General features: G+C 43.0%; 1 long non-coding RNA gene across 1 annotated transcript in view; it reads right to left on the bottom strand.

Moving 5' to 3' along the window:
- LOC110403117 overlaps positions 4,365 to 18,118 on the bottom strand; it is a 45,371-nt gene continuing 31,617 nt past the window's right edge. Inside the window, exons 3-5 of the long non-coding RNA XR_002441516.1 lie at positions 10,334 to 10,436; positions 8,013 to 8,064; positions 4,365 to 7,832 (exon numbers count right to left, since the gene is read on the bottom strand). This is a non-coding gene — a long non-coding RNA (uncharacterized LOC110403117). The remainder of the gene's footprint in view (positions 7,833 to 8,012; positions 8,065 to 10,333; positions 10,437 to 18,118) is intronic.

Genomic DNA, 18,118 nt, shown 5'->3' with positions numbered 1-18,118 from the left:
CCTGCACTGCCCTCCTCAGAGCTCCTAGAGCATGCTCATAGCACTGAGCAGCTCTCTTCATTCCTTCTTAAATAAGGGTGTGCTGCTTCACCTCGAGGTAGGATGAGGCACACCGGTGCTGTGGTCACCAGGTGTCAGTGAGAGCCCTGCTGCAACGAGCTGCCTCCCAGGAGCCAGGTGGTAGAAGCTCACAGCACCTGCCTGCTCCAGTCAGCCGTTACAGGATCGCTGACTCCTCCATCTACAAGAGCTGGGTGTTAGGGCTGCTATAATTATTGTATCGTGTTATTCGGCAATAAAGTGAGTAAGAAAAAATTACTGATGGAAACCCAGTGTCCAAGAAAGCACATTATAAAATTGAGAAGGGACTGTATTTCTCAATGTCCTCATTGTTTTTCTAAGCATGAATCTGAGGAAGCTCATTCAGACATGATTCAAAGACAGGCAGCATCAATGCTTGCATTAGAACTCCCTGTGATACCTATGGAAATCCCAACAGATTTATCTTTCTCTGTCCCTGACTCACAATGGGAATAAGAGGAAGAAAAAGAGAAGCACTCCAAAGTTTGGAGGAAAATATCGAGTTCATCTTTGATCCACTTTTAGTTGCTTTCATGGTTATGGTGGTGGTTGTTCGTTTCCAGCCATGTCTCATTAGTTAGGCCTTTGCATCTACGCTGTGCATTAATCCCAAATCATTTTTTTCCCTGTAGCTTCTTGTAAGGTTTGCAGCAAGATTATGGTAATTTGTAACATTAATAATAAACTGGGTGAGGATCACTGAAAGGAACTCTACCATGCTGCACAATGTACACATATAATAGCAGTGCATCCCCTTCCTCTTTTAAAAACCAAGAACACACACAGAAGGCAAAAAGTAACAAAAGAGGGAAGAAATAAGCATGTTCAGCTGAGCAGTAGAAAACACGGAGTCACAGATGCACTTCTTAGCCAGCTACTATCACACTCACAACCTGCTCCCAAAGATTATTATTCCACAGAGGTCAGTTTTGAGCAGGAATAAAAGGTGCTGACTTCTACTAGGGAGATTTTCTCAAGTAATTGAGGGAGCTATGGAGAAAGTGCAGAGCAGAACAGAGCTCCCAAGGCTGGTGACCAATCAATTGAGACACATACTGCTGAGCTCCTGTTGACAAAGGCAGCCTCATTTACAAGTGTTAAAAAGAGAGTGGTGCCAAAAATAAAATGAGATGACAGGTTCAGATATGATTAAATAACCCATTCCAGACACTATGCACGAAGTCCTACCGCGATGTTGGATTTTGTCATTTTGAAAAGAGATGGCATAATGTACATGCTGGGGCCAAGTCCATGGGGTGCTGATGCTAATGGTCACTTGAGTGGCACCAGACATGAATTGGGCCTTCAGAGTTCTTTTTTTCTCTCTAATGATACTCAGATTGTCAGAAAAAATAGCTTTAGGGAACACAGATTTTTTCCGTATTATAGAATTTTGACTGTCACAAACCATTTCTGAAGTATCTTCCTGGGGAAAAAGAACTTACAAGTAGCTTATTTCTGGGAACGTAAGCTGCTGAGGAGGAAGAAAGCAGAACTGGCTACGAGTTCCTACAAACCTCACTGAAACCTTCAGAACTACCCTCATTCTAATGGGCTCTTCAATGGAATTTTTTTAAGTGAGTTTTGATACCATGAGGTAGTTTCAGGATCTTTATGTGATGAGCTGTATCATTATTATAATGATTACAGCCTGCACTAGCAGACCCAAGCGTGTGCAACTAATGGGTTTCCCCTGACTACCTGGAAAATACGCCATGGAAAAAATCAGTGCCATTTCTTACAGCTTTTTCTGCTGACATTCCCTGACAGTGAGGACCTCCACAGTGCTATCTAAGTGGGTCAAGTGCAGTGGTCCCTAATACATGGCTGCAGATGCTGTAGCAGTTATGTCTCTGATGTCATAGAACATCAAGAGATATGCTTGCAAAAACACAATTAGCTCATCTCTTGTTCCTACCAAAAGAGTTACCAGACTAAGCACAACGTGTGCTGCTGCCTCTGACGTTATATCGCCAAAGTAATTCAAAAATCCAGCCTAGCCCCTGATAGCCCTTTCAAAAGGTTTTACACCTCAGGATAAGTTGCAGCTACAAACAAGCTCCAACAGTCTGCACGCAGGGACCATCCCTCTCCTCTGTCAAATTCAGCACCATCAAACGCAGCAGCTCAGCTATCCCCAGTTGTGTTGGTTTGCTTTAGATTAATAACCTGCTACCCATGCTGTGATGGGGCTGTGGGAAAGCACCTCCAACCTGCTTCAAGTCAGAAGGGTTTGGGTTATTTTTTTTTCTAGCTAATTAAAGCATAACTTGCAAGGGTGGAAAATCACTACTGAGATGTGAGGTAAGGAAATGTTGAGTGGGTGGTTTTTTTTCCCTTATAGTTGCTGTGGCTAGATGTTTTTAATGGAAAACAAACAATATGTAATCATAACAACTCTTGATGAAATTGCCTGACACTTATGCCCATTTCCAGCAGAGTTAAGGAAGCTAACTGAAGAACATGTATTTCTGATCCGGTTTGTTGCTCTTGGAGACGAACTGAATGATTTCACACCAGATCATACAGCAAAGTTTCTTCTCTTTTCTATTCAATAGCTAGGAGCAGATTGTGATTTTTCTCAAGTGCATTGTTTTTACAAAATTATTTTATGAGATTCTTCCTGCTTATTGCCTTGCAATCTGAGCTGCACTTCTTGTTTTTGAATGGCCTTGTCACTAAATGGCATTGTTTCTGCTTCCTGAGAAGAATCATCCTTTTGGAGAAAACAAAACAAGCTCATATAAAGTTTACTTCCTGCACAAACTTGACAAAGTGCATATAAATCTGAATTTTGCAAAGAGCCAGGTTACTGAGAACTCACTTGTATGAGCATTCATGGAATGGAACCACGAGAGAGAACTGAGCAAAGCCAAAGCAGATGTGTTTTTGCAGTTTCAAACAAATCTGTAGATAACTGTTTTGCAATATGTCTATCACTGTCTGTGAAGAATAAAGCCCCTCAGACCCACAGATCCTGGGCTTCCCTAAGGGCACAGAGATATTCTCCCTGCTGTCAAGTAGGAAAGAGAGAAGACAGTTGTCTCCTGCAACTTTTTTTAAACAGAGCTTCCATTGCACATTGGGCTCCTATTTGTAATAAAGCTCTCACGAACAAATCAATGACTGAGGGCTGGGAATGGCTGTCTTCCCCTTGGCATTTCACTAACCTAGCTAAAGGCTAAATTTGTCTGTCTTGCTACATCTGGAAATGTTCAGGGAAAAAAAAGCACTGAGTCCTCTTACATAGTAGAAATAAAGAAAGGATGTTCAATTAAAACCAAAGCAGGGCAGGTGCTTTATAGGTAACTGGAAGGTACTTCTCCTCTGGTAATTGACTAAGAAAATAAGCGATCTCACATATTAAAGTATGTATAGCAGAGATGCTGAGTAGAATACTCGTTTCAGTACTAACTTCTTTTAGGGTTTTAAACTCTTTGTTCCAGTACACAAAGCTGTGACCCAGTCAAGCCGGTTAGCAGTGGCAAATTTATTTTTAACTGTTTTTCTCTGATGAAATGGAGTTGTTCTTTTTTTCGAGACAGGACTCAATCCATAGCGACAAAGGGTGGATTATCTGCCTCTCAGCAAGCTATTGAAACCTATCAAAGTGAATTTGGAAGTGGCTTTAGAAAAGCTATTGAAAACATGCCAAGAACTGTATAATACAGGGAAGGAGAGTAGGGATGGTACTTAAATGCAGCATGATATTAGGATGTTGGCAGCATCTGGAGAACAGAGATGGTGTTTGGCAAATGATAGAAACGGATATAATTCAGGAGTTGAGCCAAACTCAAGCTTTACTTGGCAGCTGACACAATCTCCTCTGGGGTTTTACACTGTCATACTAAGAAAATTGCTTTCTCCTATTTGTAATAAAGCTCAAACTTCAGCATCTCTGTATGCACGATGGATGGAATATCCTTTTAGGTGGCAAAATTAGCTAGATCTTTTCCTCTGGCCCAGCTTTTAAGTGTAAACAGAGGGGCTTTTGGAGATATCTTCTTGTGAAGACAAATTAAGGAGGGTTGTTCCTTGGGCTTACAGAGGAAAAAGCACTTCTGAATTGTTGTACACTGTTTCCCTGACAGCTCCTTCTCTATTTTGTGCATATCTGTGGATTTGATTCTGTTGTTTAATTACAGTTCTAATCATCTTACTCACGCTTCATTCCCCACTGTAAATAAAAGGAATTTTAGGCAGCACTTTGCTCTTTTCTTCCAAGTGGCTGCATAAATTTGCCTTTTTTTTTTAAAAAAAAAAAAAAAAAAAAGAAGTGACTGATTATTTTATTGTGAAATCATGTGTTCATCCAGTCAACACTGCTGAGTTGAGTCATCCCATTGTCAGAGAAAGCACCCTAGGGAACAAAGATGAACAATTGCAGGTTATTTGTCATCAACAGTGTGTGGAGTGCTTAAGCACACTGAGTGACAGCAAGATGACTTTATACTTATGCATATTAAGTGTAATATAGTCTGGTGAACTCTTCAGTGGTTTAACTACAGGTAAAAAAAATGAATATAATGGCTTTAAACTACAAGATAGTAGATTTAGATTTGATATTCAGGATTATTTTCTCAGAGGATGGTGAGGCACTGGCACAGGCTGCCCAGAGAAATTGTAGGTGCCCCAACCCTGGAGGTGCTCAAGGCCAGGTGGGATGGAGCTTCAAGCAACCTGACCTAGCAAGGGCATCCCTGCCCATGGCAGAGAAGTTGGAAATTGGCCGGTTTTACTCTTGTGCACCCCACACCCTTAAGGCCAAGCACACTCCTGTATTTGAGCAGGTGCACTGTCTTCAGAATTGTTTAGTTGTTAAAGAAAGCAATCTTAATTTTGGCACTGCTGCAGCGAATTGAGTCTCTCAAAATCATCTTTTTAACTTAGGTGTTGCAAGATTGCTTTAGCCAAAAAGCAATTGAAGAAAAGCAGGAATAAAGAATGGTGTACCCTGTTCATCTCTTCATCAGCCTGTTGGATAATACCATCCAATGATGAAGTCCTGCCTAGCACTCACTGACTATTAGAGCTGGTGTGTAGGTAGATGAAGCATGAATGTTTCTCTCAAATGAACTGGTGTGGGGCAAAAGAAAGCAATAGCAGTACCTTCTCCTGGGATACAAACTCTACAGAGCAATAGAAACCAACACAGAAAAATTAACTCACCCCTTCTGACAACCAGTAACAGCTCAAGAGAAGTACAGTCTCAAGAGAGATGCTACTCCCTCAGCTGCTAACCCTTAAATGAGGGTGAGGAGGGGTGGGCCCAGGGCCCACTCCTGGTCACTCAGGTGCATTGGTTGCAGCTGAGCTCCCTGGGTTACCCATGCTTTGTCACCTGGTGCACAACCATTGGGTCAGGCTGTGACCTGGCAATTCCCATGCAACTGGAAAAATAATATGCATGCTTCAAGGACACTCTAAAAGCAACATTTTGTGCTCATAGCTACCGACAAGTAGAAAGAAAGTCTATAGTGTAAAGAAGCACAGGCCTCATTTCTGCCCATCCATACAGCAAGATGCATGGTGAAAAAAACAGCAGCCAGGTGGCTTTACTGTCACTGGAAACTGTAGAACAAAAAGCGTTTATCAAATATAGGTCAGCACTGTTATCTGTGAACCTGTCACATTTACTCATCCACTGCTGGTCTGGTGCTGTCATCCTCACCTAAATACAGCCAATCGGTTTGAAAAGCCGACTGCATTGGCCACCCACATGCAGATTCTCGTGGCCCTTGGATAACGCCATTCCAGGTCATAAGAACTGATTTATACTTCCACTCCCAGAAAACTCATTAACAATACCCGTTTCTCACTTTTCCTACAGTTTCTCTTTGATAATAAATAGCCCCGATGAAAATTCAGAATGGAAACACAATAGATACCCAGGTGGTTCCACTTAGAGAACTTTGGCATATATATCCTGCCATTTACTATTTCCTGACAGAGCTAATGTTTTGAGCAGGCAGGATGCTGGTAATGTCCCATGGTAAAAAGCTCAGAAAGTAGGTGCGTGCTCACATCTGAGCATTGGCAGTGGGGTGAATGCATTAGATACCTGCCTGGGAGAACAGAATATGGAGAATGAGTTAGAAAAATAAGTCCTTACTTTCTTACTTTAACTAGATACATACCACAACATTTGGCCTTGACACTTACAGTAGAATTCTTCCTTTTTAGATTTCATATAATTTGTGCAACTGCTATTTTGTTGTGCTAATGACACCATATGCCTTCTAGAAGATGGTGGTGGCTATCACGTAGTAATGTATATAAACCAAATTTGGCTAGTTCAGATTGGAGCTATCCTTGACAGAGCAGCAAACAAAGCTGACTCAACACTGCAAACCAAGTTCTTTATGTTTTGTTTCCAGCAATCCAGTTTCCAGAAATCTCACCTCTTTCCTTTTACTCTCTTGCTGAACCTTCGCTAGATCCTGTGAGGACCACAGCAAATCAATTGTTCATCGGCAGAGCAAGCCTAGGACTACAACACTTATTTAATGTTCTTGGACCCAGTGTTAAATGAAAAATAAAAGGATACAGCAAAGCAGAGAAAAATGGCCTTTTAGCCCAAGGCTGAAGTTTTTAACTGGAGAACAAAGCCACACTGGGAAAAATCCAATGAAGTTTCTTTCCATAGTGATCAACAGCAGTTTTTAGTTTTGTTCAGATTTCAGGATCCGTACAATGAAGCTAGTCTGTAACAGCTGTTTCACTTTACATTTCTACAGCAAAGGGCTTCCACCAAGTCAATCTGTTGATAGTTTCTTATTAGCACACAGTAGGATGCACCGTGTGCCACACATCTTTAGTGAATGAAGCTCAGGAGCATCAGAGGAAAGGCATACAGCCAGCTCAGAAACAAAACAAAATCTGTCCTGAGTGGAAAAAAAAATCATAAATGTTAAATCCTTATTCTAAGATACTCAAAGTGATATGACTGTGACATTGCTGTTCCTTTTTTCTTTGCTCATCAAGCCCCCCTTCACAAGATCATACATGTACGAGATAGAGAATCAATCAGTTCATATGTTAGCTGTCAGTGTCACATCTTTCCACACTTTATATCTGCCCCATTAATATTTCAAAGCTCAGTACTCCTCAGGTGCTGCACAGAATCTACCTCTTTTTGGCTTTGAGAGCTATTTTTGGCACTACCTGTTCCTAAGAAGTCCTCTTGCAGAGAAAACTTAAAGATTCTCGTTGCAGCAAGAAATTCTCTCCAATGAGAATCACTTCGGTTAACATTTATAATTTACTGCATATCACTCTGTATTGTTTGACATTAAACAAACTATTTTACTGAGTGAAAGTTTTTGTCTGCTTGGCTATTTGTGTACAAGATTGCAGAAGAGATCCTAAATGATCTTCCTTCCCACCGTTTCTCCAGCAGTGCTTGTGCAATCTGATGGAAGCATCCCGGCACGGCAATAACTGAATCTGTAAGACAATTTATTCTGAAATACCATTAAACTGTAGATATTTGCACAGTCAAGATCTTATTCCATGCTATTCTTTCTTTTCCAAATGGAAGACTGAAGTTGTTCTTTTGCCCTCATAAATGCTGCCCTCATATAATCACAATAAAATTAATTATCTATATATTTCAGATGTCATTGTTTTCATTGAGAGTCCCCAGATGAAACTGTGTATACATCACTTAGAGTTGTATTACCATTTCTCCTGATGGAATTATACATCTGGGAATTCTGAAGTCCTTTCTCCTTCTTAAGTTTCTCTTTATTCTAAAAAAAAAATTTATGTAGTGAGCTGCATTGCTTTTCTTCTAGGCAGCTTTCTGACTTATTTAAGTCCTCTTAAGGAAATAAAAGAATTTAGTAACTAAAGTCACCAGTTACCTGAACTTATCCCATTTAATCAATCAGTCATGTCTGTATCTGCCAGAGCTAAGGTATGTTGCTTACCAATATGCAGGCGACTTCTTTCTCCAGACATCAGCCACTCACATTCACTCATCTGTGCAAAAAGAACGAGCATCTAATTGTGTGTTTCTTCTTCGTGGTCGCAAATGGAGCATGTTCCCTCCAGTGGTTCAACTATTTCCTTTAATGTGGATAATTTCTTACCCTCCTTGTACTCTCCAATTGCATCATTATTTTCTAATAAGCGTGTTTGTGGATTTTATCTGTTGATTGCTTTTGCCTAGAAGACCTCAAACCAGAGTTATTTTAAGACCAAGAGGAAGAACGTCAGTTCTTAAAAAAATGGCACAGCAATCCATCAGTGTGCTACACTGGCAATTTAATATGCATGATGAGTACGCTGGGCTGCCATGCTTTCTATAAAGCCATTAGCTATGTTTTCACAGAGAGCATCAGGTTGGACAATGCTAAATTTACCAATAACTAAGATTATAATGCCATTTGGAAGTCAACAAACATAGCTGTTATATTGGCTGCTGATATTCTGACAACCAGCAATTTTTCTCAGTCACTGTGCATATCAAACTTCATCTATCATACTTAGGATTACTAACGGAGCACTAGGCAGCATGCCACAAGAAACAACGGTGCGCTGGAAAGACATTCTACCAGATGTCTTTTGTTTGTAGTTAGCTGGATTTAATACAATTTTGTTTTCTTTTCTTGAACCCTCTCTCCTCCAGTATGGCCAAGGAGGGATGTGCTCAGAGGATCCGCTTCCTGCTCCTGTGCTAGCCACATCCCCAGCAGCTGCTGCTGGGAGTTGGTTCAGGCTGCCAATCATTGCTGAAGCTATCTCAGGTACCTGCAGGTGTGCCAGCTGCCCAGAGAAATGCACACATCCCCAACAAGACCACTAGGTCAGCTCTGAAATGGACGGATGCTTTTCTGCTTCGGGCTCCTCTGACTTCAGGGACAGTATGAAGACAATAAAGCAAATCACTGAGGCTCACTCTGAGTTTCCACTGTGAGACAAATTATCAATTACATGATTCAATTAGTGAAACTAAAAGCCTTGAGTTCAATTTAACTACCTGAATTGAAAGAAAAATTGACAGAATCGAAGATTTATACACCAGCTATTTGTGTCAGAAATGACATCAACATTTTTTAGCAATGCGTTCAGGACGTGCTCTGTGTCAGAAGCAGAAGACAAACTGCCTTCCCACTGTTCTGCAAACTCAACCCTGACTTGCACCAGCCCTTACTTCAGTCTCAAAGCTCAAACCTGCAGTGCAGTCCTGACCTAACTTACTAGCAACCTGCTCTTCAGGGGAGAGTGCCAGTCACAACAACCCTTCAATGTGATGACACTTCTCCATTTGGGAAAATGTCACCCAGCTGAGACTAAAATATTAATTCACACATGACATGCCTCACCTGAGCAGCTGAAGGCTGGTTCTTTAGTCCTACAGTTCTAGTGCCCTCCCATTCCATGTCCCACCAGACTGGTTATTTCTGATTAATATTACAGTAGATCTCATGACTTTGCTACCATACCAAAGTGGAATTACACTCTGAAAAGTGCCTTTGTAAAAATAAACAGATAAATGAAACCTCACAGAGTACTACATTCATTAAGGGTCAGTGAGCACACATGACCATTGCTTAGGTAACAAGGGATGAACTCCCCCAGGCTGCATGGCTCATTCTGCGCTCAGCCCAGCTAAAGGGAACAAAGGTAAGCAGACAAATAGCGTCCTGTTTGTTGCATGTGGAACCTTGCTACATTTAGTGGGACTCTAAGGATGTGATTGATGGCCTGATTTGAATACAAGGGGTTTGCACTGCTGGTTTTGTGATTGAAATTCATGTGATACATATGCAGACACGATGCAAGATAAAACAAGCTGCAACTTGGTGTTGCCTAGCTTTGTTCCTTCTAGACGAGTAACAGGAAAAAGGGTAGTAAAATTTGCCTCTGCTGCTAGTTGGTGAGGTAGATACATATGGCAAATTGAAAGAAATGGGCTATTTTTGTCTTCTCTGACAAGATCTGGGGATCTTGAAAAGGCCTTTAGATGAGTTTTAATATTAAGGCTGGTGAGGAGTACAGTGAGATACTTTAGCTCAACCAACAGCTACAAGGAGCTGTGAGCTCCAAAAACGCTGCGGTGACCGCTCCTCACTGCTTTGCAGCATGGGTGCAGCCAATTGATGGAAGAGAATTGGGGCAGGACCTGCCTGTTTCTCATGAGTACCTCTGTGCCTGCACTGCAGCTTCGTGGTCAGCAGTACTGAACTCTGCCAACAAGCAATATCTCTCCTTCCAGCGAGGGAGCTGAAAATAAAAGCAAATTTACCAGCTGTGCGTGTTCCACCCTTTCACTGGGATACGCTGGGAGCAGGGATCTCTGCAACCTCGCACGCTGCCAAGGCCGGTGGTTTGTCAATCGCTGGCACCCTCTGGTGGCAGAGAACGCAGAGAAGATTTTATTGCTAAAGAAACAAGATCAGAATCATCTTCTCTAAGAGAAACAAGGCATCTTTTTCAGGCTTCTGCCATGTCATTGCCGCCTGTCCATAGGAATCACAAGGAACCTCTGCTTGCAGCTGTTTAGGTTGAAATTCTGCTGCAAGTTAATGGCAGAAGTCAGTGACGGGATATTCAGCCAAGTATGTCGGTGGCTCAAGCAAAATGAGCTCAGGATCAGGTCAGCTCAGCCTCAGTGAGCTCTGCACCCTGAAGCACATTTGCTGTGCATGGCAGTGGCTAACAAGGGCAAGGTCAGGCCTCTGCTAGAAACCTTTGCTGATGTGACCACACTTGCTGTAACTAAAGTGCAACACGGGGTTGCAACTGTTAATGCAGCAAAATGAACAAACTCATCTTGGTATTAGTTAGAGCAAAAGGATCAGCAATGAGGTGTCTTGGCAAAGGTGCAGTTTTGTAACCCCCAACCAATTCCTGGTGCATCCTAAAAGTACTCCCTAATGCAATATAGGAGCTGCTGCAGATGTGGCCTGAGTTAACCCTTCAGGACAGACATCTCTCTGGTGGCTGGAAAAGAGAAGGGCACCCGCTCAGAACATGGCTTGAACTTCAAAGCCACACTTTAAATTGTTCCCTTTTTCTCCTCGCTGATTATTTTGCATTGTATCTGAGATCAGACGGGGAGAAGAAAAAGACTTTGAGCAAGAGACTAAAGTAATGTGTGACAGAATTGTTCGACGTTTTATGTCTGGGGGATTTAGTCCCTTATCTCAGATGCCAGCTGAGGGGAATGAAAGACTTTCCTTGGAATGATGAAAATTAAAACACCACTTACAAGAAGTAATGTTCAGACTGGAAGAGGTTTAGAGGTTCACCTTGAGCTTTGGCTTTGATTAAGTACCCAGAAATACCAGCGCCTCTTTAAATGATCTAAACCTCTTGGTAATGAGCGGGTGGGAGGGTACCCAGTTTCTCCTGCACTTTCTGCAGTTCGCTGGGCATGGGAACAGCTCAGAGCAGCCATTTAGCCTCAGTTTGTACTCAGAAATCTTTCAGAGAGGCTCTTATTTTAACTGTCATGGAGCATTAAGGTAAAAGAGTAGAAATACTAAGCTGAACTTTTCCAAATGTCTAGAATGGTTTGGGTTCTGTGATGGTAACAGTTTGGTTTACTGCTTCTCTTTTTCAGACATTTCCTCTTCCTAAAGTCCAAGCGATGGTTGCACTGTACACAGCACTGCTTGTGGCTCAGTGCACTTCCCAGCTGCTTTCTCTCCTCAATCTGACCGCATGTTCTTCCCTTTGCTGTGCTGAGCCCACAGGTTTGTGTTCCTTCAGGGGCTGTCAAGACATTTGAGACTTCTAGGGCTGAATTCATTAAAGGAAATAAAGAGAATAGCATCAGAAAAAGATTTGACCCCTTTTGTACCACACGGTTTTGTATCCTGCTGAGTTCTGCTTTATTACAGTCCTCCTGGCAGAGCTGTAATCTGAAACAACAAACACCATTCAGCTTCACAGTGTTTACACACACATCATTCCAGGATTAATCCCAACAAACAGTCCAGGGTTGGGGGTTTTGCAGCCCATGCTCGTGGCCATCATCTCTGGTGTCTTCTGCGGTCTCAGTTTATCTGAGACATCCACACCAGTTATTGCAGGCTACCCCAGTGCTATGATGCGATGAATTGTGCCAGCTCAATCATGAAAAAAGAGGATTAAAAAGAGGGATTGTGACAGGTGGTCCCCAGACCACAGGCCAGTGAAGATTAAGGCAATTCCACAGTGGGTGTATGAGTGGCACATGGTCTGCCTGCGAATTCAAAGCAGAGATAAGTGACTGATGGCATATAAGGTTTCTCGCAAGTGTCAGAGCAATTGCAGAACTGCCAAGCAGATCACAACTTGTGTCTGCAGAATGCAAGACAGTGTCAGGAGAGATGATCACAGGAGACATCAAAGCAATTTCAAGAAAGAAACAAGCAGTAACCAGAAAGCACTATGAAGAGACAGAAAGAATGAGTCTTGCAATAGACATCTAAATCACTGCTTAATTTAATCCCCAGTATCTACAGTCTAAGTGCAGCACTGGGGCTGACCTGGTTAAGGTCAGTCAACAAGCACCTTAATTCTCTTCTGAAAACTCTTGGTGATGTGTCATTTTTCATAGGATGGCTTCTTTGCTATTTTGCATATTTTCTGTGTATCTGTCTGCATCTCTGTGGGGTGGAATGAGATCTGGAATTTACAGTTATTTACAGTTACAGTTGGGTCCCAAACCTCCATTCTCTACATCACCTTGCTCCTATAGATTGAAAAAGGCATCTACCTTCTCCCTCTTCTTCTCCCAGTGTAACTATGAAGGATGGGTTCCTGCACGAAATTATCCAATAATTTACTTGTCTTTATTTTCAGTGCTTAAAGTAGTCTTAGGAGAAGGATTGCTGGACTTACAGCACATTGTTATGGTTACCACCTTGGTAAATATAACCCTGTTCTGTCTGCTCACTCCTCTCTTCAGCTCTTCCCTGCTGACTCCTTATTGGCTTTCCTATCAGGCATAAGTTTCTTTTCTTTATTTTCTGCATCTTTCCAGCTTCCAAAGGTCTCCAAAACCTTCACAACCAGTCTTCGCTTCTACCATCTCTCTATCACTTCGAAAATGCTCATTCCTATTCCAGTTCCCTGTCAGTCCATGGAAAGCTTCCATGTTGTTTTAACAAGTGAAACTCCTATAGTTTGAGTTTTTTTGCTCTTTCTATTTTCCTGTTTGAGAGGAGACCCTTGTAACCAACAACTCAAAGCCAACTCCACTTCAAAGGCAGGCTCTGCAATAAATCCTCAGCTGTATATCCAAAGGAAGCTGATCTCACTGGTGGTTGGTAGGCCCACTCTCTCATCGCGCTTCCCTCAGCCAGAACCCTGAACACAAAACCTATTAACAGATCAGAACAGAAACTATTCCTGTATTATTCTATAACCTAGCACGTTCCTTGACTTCCCGTTAGATAATGCTCACAGAAATACAAATGCAAGTGCTATACCACAACCTAACAGACACCCTGTCAGGACGCATTCCTGACCATGCTCTGGTGAAGCAAACACCCGTGAAGACCTTTAGCTAAGCTCACGAAGCATGATTCAAGCTGTCATGGTACTTCTCGGTGCCTTCAGTTCAGATAGAAGCGCCAAGCCTCTGCCAGCGGTCTGTTCAACTTAGCTGGAAAATTCCTGCTGCAGAAATGTTCAACAGAAAATAATAAGAGCACAAGAGGTCAGATATTCATCCAATTCAGAGCAGAAAATTTTAAGAGCAAGCCTTCCTGTGAGATTCCCAGCATTTCAGGCTTCTAATCCCTTTGTGAACTCTGGAGCAGCTGGATCCGAAACAGAAAGAAAAACTTACAACAAACTGAATAAAAAATCCAGACCTGTTTGAACTCCAGACACACTGTGATTTGAGTTGGCAGTGAAAGTTTGGCTAGAGCCTTCCTGTGTTTGCTCCCCAGGCTCCGCACTGCCTGGGCCTGATCTTTACACAGATGGAGCTCCTGCAGCTCCTGCTGGCTTCCAGTGAATCACCAGGACTGGTCCCCACTCGAAAATCAGCTCTATTGTACAGCAGCAATCAGGAGCATTCAGGCTGAACAGCAGATCAAAAAGCACACCTCCACAAATCACCACCTCTCTAAGTTCTGCCCTGCTCTCTTCTAGTAACTGCCTCTAATAGGTGCCTTGTGTTCTGAGGCGGTGAGGGCCATTGGACTGCCTGGCCTTTTTTGGGGGGTGGGACTCAGACAAGAGGGACAAGCCCAGCAGGGAACACGTGAACACCAAATTTCCTCCCTCAAAAGATTTATTTTGTGGTAGAAAAGTGCAGAAATTAGGCTGGTTCTTCTGGAAGGAGAAAACAGATGTGTCGTCAGAAGAGGGAGAGAAGGAAAGTCACCAGGACCAGAACGGCTCCCGGGGTCTTACGCAAGGAAAATGTAGGACCAGGATTGGTGCTGAAGTCTGCTCAAAAGGGATGGTACTGCCAAAACTAGTGCCCATCGAAAGACCAACAGAATTATGTCTCCTGATATGAGCCACCTCCGGCCCTTTCTCTTTGCTGAGGAGGACAAACAGCACTGTTTGTTTTTAATATTTCCTGGGTTTGTTTTTAAACAGGTGAAAATGAGAATGTTAATAATAGGCTCCAATTAGCTTGTTGTGGCCAAGCAAGGTATCGCATGTGGATCACCGAGCGGCCCACTTGGGACTGCATCAGCTGCACAAAGCAGCTGTTCTAACTGTACGTTAGAAGACAGGGTTGTCTTCTCTTTCAGGCACCTCTGAAAACAGAATGGTAAGGTGTGTGTTGTCTTTTTTTCTTTATGTAGCTTGTGGTAGCTCTGTGTACATTCCTGAAATTGAAGCTCAATTACATTTGCAGCTCACTTTAAAGTGAAAAAACAAACCACCCTAAACTGACTATGAAAAACAAATGAAGTAAATTGGAGAGCTCTGCAGCCCCAAGGAGAACAAGGTGTTCCTACCAGCACCCTCTGTTCCTAATGCCTCACAGTGCCTGCTCTGATGCTCTTCCCTGCACTCGTGTCGATAAAGCCATGATTTAGCAGGATGCTGCTCACATGGGATACACAGCACTAAAGCCTACCAACAGGCCTGTACTAAGCAGTAATTGTTGCTATATAAAACATACGACGATTGTGGGCCCTTTCTTAAACTAATACATACATTTACAGGTCTGATCCTTTTCTTCCGCAGAGGCAGGATGCATTTTTGCAGATCATAACATTGTTAATTCACTAATCTGCTTTCACCTAAAACCTGTCCAAGGCACTTACAGAAGAGACAAAGTCATGCAAGCCTGTAGATTACAGAGAGCTATTTTCTTGATGAGGTTTAGAACTGCATCTTCAGAAAGCAGCTGATACTGTGACTTTCTCTTCACCATTGCATTATTTTCTCCTGCAGCTTCCTCATTACAAAGGTGGAGCATCCATTTTGCTAAGGGTGTACCCACAGCATGCCCTTGTCATGGGATGACATCCCTACACTGATCACCCTTCAGTGATGTGCAGAGAGATGTGTGCTTACCTATCACCTCGGCATGTGGGCCTCCTGGCTCTATCCTGAATTTGTTCTTTTATTTTCCTGCATTCTTCACTTCCTTTAATTACAACACAATAAAGCAATACCACTGTCATTACTAATCTGCTGAAGGACAAATCTCCAGGTAGCAAGCAGCTGCTGCAGGGAGGTTCCTGCCTGCTTTAGAGAGTGCCAGGATTAGGAAACTGCTGTATGGGGCTGTACGTGTCAGCAGCAGGGTATGTGTAGGGAGCAGCTCCACACGGAGTTTCATTGGTGTAAAAAAGAGAATTGGGGCTCACCAGTACGGTAGCAGCCAGCATTGCCTTTCAGTCCTCGGAGGCTCAGTTTCGGTCTCTCAGGTCTGGTTCCCTGCCTGCTCCCCTACTGTGCTCACTCCTTGCTGAGACAGGTCTGGTTCTTGCTGCATCACCTTCAAACCTCTCTCAAGCAGATGTTCCCACTGAACTAGCTCCTCTCCTCTATTATTTGTCTTTCTGTCTGCATCAGAGTGATGGAGACAGCAGGCAGAAGGAGGTTGTTATACAGTTAAGCAGGAACCTTCATTCTCCAAGGCTCTCTGGCCTCCCCACACTCCCCTCCCTGTGCATCAAGATGTGCCAGGGAATAATGGGCTGCAGAGCAGGCCCTCCCCTGCAGCAAACAGCTGGAAGCAGGTGGCACTGGTGGTCCACACCAAGCGTGGCGAAAACAAAGCTTGTGGAGATGCAGAAACACACCATGCTGTGTTCCCAGCAATCGATCATAGCATATTTGCATAACTTCTCATAGGCAGCATTGACTTAAATGCCACACTCGTGAAAGGCAAGAACGCAGGGCATCAAAGACACTTTCCAAGGACTTAGGGCAGGAAGCAGTGAGATATTCATCTGCGTGGAGGGCTTTTATGGGCATGCTGGCTTGCTGTTGTGGGGCAGCTGCCAATGGGGAATGTTCTTAGTATGCCTCCTGTATTTCACCATATTTTATATAGGGCCCGGTCCCAGGCGGTGCCGGCAGCCAGTGTTGGAGGGAAGTGGCCTTCAGAGCACGAGGACAGGACAGGCAGCACCTTGCAGCATCCAGCCGTCACACTGCAGGCTCCTGGGAGCTGGCAGGGATTGCTTTTCCCCTTGTCTCCCATTTGGGGTGTTCACTTGGCATTAAGAAATGGCAAGAACAGAGCTAAAATCTGGTTGTTGAGTTCAACCTTCAACATCGAAGCAGGTTACAAAACACTTACGCTGAACAATGGGAAGGCAAAGCAGCTGCAAATTAGGAAGTTTCCAGCGTGTACTTTCTGCTTAGAATAACAGGAGTTTTTCATCAGCCGGCTGCCCACATAAAATTCACAAGAGAAATGTACACTTCCCTAAAAAAGAGCAACAACCATCACATGGGAAAAGAAAGACTTTTCTCTAAGAGCTATTTCCATGGTAACTTCTAAATTCAAAGCTCAAGCTCTTTTGGCTGCAGGGATACTCAGAAAAGGTAACAAAATTGTTTGTTGTTAATGATGGCAAACCATCATTGCCGGCCTCTCATGCAAATTAAGCTGGAAGTTTTTGTTTAAAGCTTGCCCGAATCCGGCTGAAAACAACCTGGGTATGTGTGTGTGGGGGGAGGGAATAGCACCCTTAGCGACAACATAAGGAATTAGAATAGGAACATATTGATGCTTTTACCCTTGTAGTTTACAACCAGCATCTAATCGTGCTTTTTATCCTGTCAAAATTCAAAGCTGGTCACATATTATGTTATATAAGCACATCCAATTTTAATACACGAATAAATTAATCTGCTGCTGCAGCACTTCGGTGGACATCACAGCACAGAACAGCCTCTGACCAACTGAAGGCAAGAGATTTTAAATCAGGAAACAAATGCTCCCTGGAACACGCACAAACCACAGACTTTGATAGAGCCCTGCATTTCATTTGCAAGAGTTTCTCTCTGCTAAGTGAAGTGATATAACCCATGCAGGAAAAAGTAATAGACGGCCACGCTGTTAAAGACTGTGTATGCAGAGAGGAAATGATGCACTGGCAACTTTCATTCAAAGGGCTAATGCAATAGACAAGTTTAGGCATTTCCTAGCATGTGAATGCCCAACTTGGCAGCTGTAATTAACGCTTTTTTAATGGGGAAGATGGGAGGAAATCATTGCATCCAGTTGTCTTAGTGACACACATCATATTATGATGAACTCTGCACAGTGCTAAGTGCGTGTTCAAAGCCTTTCTGAGGTCATTTTCCCCTATAACAACAAGTAATAAAGTTAGGAGTTAGTTTGGCTTAATATTGCTGAGGTTGCGTGGGTGAATAAAGTAGAATTTGCCTTAAGGCAAACACAGCCTGGGCTTAAAGCATCACTTTAGTACTTCAAGAGCCCATTCCACAGCAGCGCATCGCCCATCCCTGGCTGTCGGGGCAGCTTGGTATTGTGTAGATTGTGCCCTCGGATTTACAGGATTGGGTCCAATGCAGATCAGTCAGCCTTACACTTGCAGAGCTGAAATGCAGCAGGGTAAAATGCATATCTCAATTCTCCGAGCAG

Source organism: Numida meleagris, chromosome 8, assembly GCF_002078875.1.
Source record: "Numida meleagris isolate 19003 breed g44 Domestic line chromosome 8, NumMel1.0, whole genome shotgun sequence".
NCBI classification, from domain to species: Eukaryota; Metazoa; Chordata; class Aves; order Galliformes; family Numididae; genus Numida; species Numida meleagris.
The sequence above is the reverse complement of the archived record's forward strand: the minus strand, read 5'-3'. Positions and strand labels throughout refer to the sequence as shown.